Genomic DNA, 4,288 nt, shown 5'->3' with positions numbered 1-4,288 from the left:
CAGTTTTTTTAAAAAATAAATAAATAAACTACAGGGTCAAGGACCTCCCACACTCCAATAACTTTCTAAGGCTTTTTTTCTCTTTCACCAAACTTAGGAGTTGCTGCCACCTACTGACCAACTGACATCTAAAAAATATATTTCACCCCCTTCCTTAAGGGGTTGATCACCTACACTTTTTCGGTCAGTTTTAGATTATAAAGACTTTTTTTCAGATTACTTTCAATTTTTTATTTGTGACTGTTTTTCTAATATGGAAGTGTAAAGTTTCATTTTTCATTAAAGCAGCTCTGGGAGGGTTGCCGACTCTTTCACTGCACTAAATCGACACATTTATTTGATACATTTGTTATCTTTGTGTCATGGCCGGCACCCGATACCAGAACAAATGCCAAGCACCCTGGTCTCGGCTCGGCTTCACCAGTAGTGTGACCACCGTTGGGCTTCGGGAGGAGCCCTCAGCTTACTTGGGTGCCACCTGGACTTAACGAGGGGTGCAAGGCGAGATGTTCTGGCTGGCGAAGGGGCACGGCTGTAAGCAGAGTCTTTTGGGCCGAAGGTCACGGTACAAATGGAGCAGGCAAGAGAATCGTCAGACAGGCAGAGTCGAGGCAGGCGGATATCAGAATCGTCAGGCAGGCTAGGGTCAAACCGGATTGTCAATCAAGGGGTTAAGCAGGAAGAGTTGTCGTAGGCAGGCAAGGGTCAGGATTCAGAGTTCAGAATAGTCAGGATACAGGCAGGGTCAAACACGGATAAACAGGATACAGAATAACAGGAACAGATGCACTAGGCTCAGAAACCACTTAGAAACAAAGTTCTATCACCGGCACTGGCTGGGAGTATGAATGGGCCTTAAATACTTTCAAATTTCACGCCAAAACGTGCGCCAATGCGTAATCATGCCAGCGCACCTGTACCTTTAAGAGGCGCGCAGGCGAGCCGCGCGCACCCTAAGAAACCAAGATGGCGCCGGCGCTGGAGGCAAGAGAAGGAGCGCGGCGGCGTGGCGGCTGTCCACGCTGCCGCACCACTAGACCACCAGGTATTTTATTACACTTTGTCCCTGCTGAGCAGCATCCCTCAACTTTATTAAAAGCAGCTGTTAGAATTAATACACTAGTTGCTAATATTTCACATTTTCAACTAATTGTATCAACTAAATGCAGCAAATTGTAACAGTTCAGATGCTCCTGGATCACTGAACTGCCAGACTGAATCACTAGAGACAGGAACAATAAGGGGCAGATATACGAAGGGTCTTAAACTTTGAAATTCGACCATCGAATTGAAAAATTTGATTTTTGTTTGAATTTAGCCGTTTTCGATCTAATTAAAATCGTTCGACTAGAACGATTCGTACGATTTAATCAAATGATTTTCCAAAAAAAAAAAACTTCGACTTCTAAAAACTTACCCAAATATTGGCTATAGGCTATAGGTTCTAGGAGGTCCCCATAGGCTAACATAGCAATTGGCAGGTTTAAGGTGGTGAAGTGTCTAATTCAAAGTTTTTTTTAAAGAGACAGTACTTAGATTTTCGAATGGTCGAATTTTGGCCAAAGTACCCAAAAATGACTTAGAAATTCGAAGTTTTTAAATTCGAAAATTCACTTCAAATTCACTTCGACCCTAAGTAAATGTTCCCCCTAAATTTTAAACGTAAATTTGGGTAGAACGGTAAAAAATAAAATATGGAAAACAATTGAAAAAAGCCTTTGTTTATGATGAAAAAAACAACTGAACTGAAAAAAGTGTTAGATGGTGAACAACCCATTTAAGCTGGGGGGCCTGTCTCCTCCATGTGGAAACTGGTCCAATATTTCCTGTAAAGTGCTAGTTCTGTCACTCAATTCCTTATTAGCTTTCATATCCCAAAATAGCAGCAGCCAGTGCATCTGGGTTGGTGTATATTTAACTAATAATATTGTGCTAGGACTTTGTGTTCCAGGTCTGGAGTAGGCGTCCCTGTCAGACTTCCCACAGGAGGTGCATTAGAACCTGTCTGTTGTTGCCATAAATGTGTATGACAAGCTCATTTGTGCTTGGGCTCAGAAAAGACAGATTTTAAATTAGCATGGCACAGATCTGTAACTCTACTTTAAAGGGGAACCGACACCCAAAAAAAATTCTAAATCCTATTTTATCATGTTAGTCAAGCAAAATTAACTTTAATTACACTGTATAAATTATTTAAATCTTGATTCCTTCAGTCTGGATTATAACAATTAGGTACGAGCCATTTTGTGGACACTGTAAGCCTTCCACGATCTCAAACTGTTGTTTGTGCACAAGAATGGGGGAACTGATGGCCATCCCCATGCCCTGGCTACACAATTAAATGGTTAAGAGACCTGGGAGAATGTGAGGAGAGCAGTGACATCTAGGAAGTGCTGAATGGAAAGTGAAAGTAATTGCTTGCCCCGCCTCTCTGCCTAGGCATAGTGGAGGGGCAGGCAATATTTGATTGACAGCTGAGAACGCTTTAATACAAAAAAGAATTTGGATTTTATGTTTAATTTGAAAATGACTTATTATACAGCTTTTTTATGTCTGGGTAAAAGGTCCACTTTAACACTCTCCCTTAAAGGAAAACTATGTTTTGAAAAAAAACTCACAGATAATGTACAATCTAAGGCAGTGATCCCCAACCTGTAGATCGTGAGCAACATGTTGCTCACCAACCCCTTGGATGTTGCTCTCAGTGGCCTCAAAGCAGGTGCTTATTTTTAAATTCCAGGCTTGGAGGCAAGATTTGGTTGCATAAAAACCAGATGTACTGCCAAACAGAGCCTCAATGTAGGTTGATAATCCACATAGGGGCTACTAAATGTCCAATCACAGCACTTATTTGGCACCCCAAGAACATTTTTCATGCATGTGTTGCTCACCAACTCATTTTACTTCTGAATGTTGCTCACAGGTTTAAAAGGTTGGGGATCCCTGATCTAAGGAGTGACCTATTAAAGAATCGTATTACTCTCTTCTGTATTCCTGTGATAATATCCATGTGAATGTGCAGCCAGTATCAAAATTAACATTTTGGCTTGGTTATCGGAAACAGATGAGACATAGGGGCCCATTTACTTAGCTCGAGTGAAGGAATAGAGGAAAAAAAGTCAAATTTCGAATGTTTTTTTTGGCTACTTCGACCATCGAACGGGCTACTTCGACCTTCGAATCGAACGATTCGAACTAAAAGTCGGTCGACTATTCGACCATTCAATAGTCGAAGTACTGTCTCTTTAAGAAAAAACTTCGACCGACTAGTTCGCCACCTAAAAGCTACCTAAGTCAATGTTAGCCTATGGGGAAGGTCCCCATAGGCTTTGGTAGCTTTTTTTTGGTCGAACAAAAATCATTCGATCGATGGATTAAAATTCTTCGAATCTAACGATTCGAAGGATTTAATCGTTCGATCAAATGAACAGCGCTAAATCCTTTGACTTCGATATTCGAAGTCGAAGGATTTAACTTCGACAGTCGAATATCGAGGGTTAATTAACCCTCGATATTCGACCTTAAGTAAATTTGCCCCATAGTGTTTGCATTTCACCTGCAGGGGTATTCTAGCCTTTTTAAAGGAATGTACATACAGAATGGAAAAGCCTTGAATAAAATGCTACAGTTTTGTGGAGCAATGAGCAGAAGGGAAGGAGAGTGAGCAGCAAGGGTATTGGAGGTCCCTGGTCTTCCAGCTTTCAAATGGGGGTCACTGACCCCATCTACAAACAAACGCTCTGTAAGGCTACAAATTTATAACTAATGCTACTTTTTAATTACTGATTTCTATTCAGGTCATCGCCTATTTATTTTCCAGTCTGTTATTTAACAATTTGAATAGTGATGGGCGAATTTGCGCGAAAAATTCGGGAAACTGCGCCGGCGTCTCGTTTTTGACGCCGGCGCCCGTTTTTGACGCCGGCGTCCGTTTTTTAGAAAAAAATGTTTTGACGGCAGCAAATTTTTTCCGCTGGCGTTTTGCGAATTTATTCGCTAGCGGCGAATTGCGCAAATTCGCCACAAATTCATGCCTGGCGAATAAATTCGCCCATCACTAAATTTGAATTCTAAACCAATGATTTTGCCTTTTCTATACCTGTTGCTCCAACAAACACCTGTTTCCAAAGGCAACTTTGCTATAGTGATAACTTTACTATATAGACAATTTTTTTATGGGGCAAATAAATGTTATTAACAACCAGCACATCTGGTTATAGAATAAAACAGCACAAAGCAATGGAACATTATTACACATTTGTTAAAATTACATTAGCATCAAAAGTAG

The sequence above is a fragment of the Xenopus laevis genome, chromosome 3S, assembly GCF_017654675.1.
Source record: "Xenopus laevis strain J_2021 chromosome 3S, Xenopus_laevis_v10.1, whole genome shotgun sequence".
Classification (NCBI taxonomy): Eukaryota; Metazoa; Chordata; class Amphibia; order Anura; family Pipidae; genus Xenopus; species Xenopus laevis.
Note: the sequence above shows the minus strand (reverse complement) of the source record.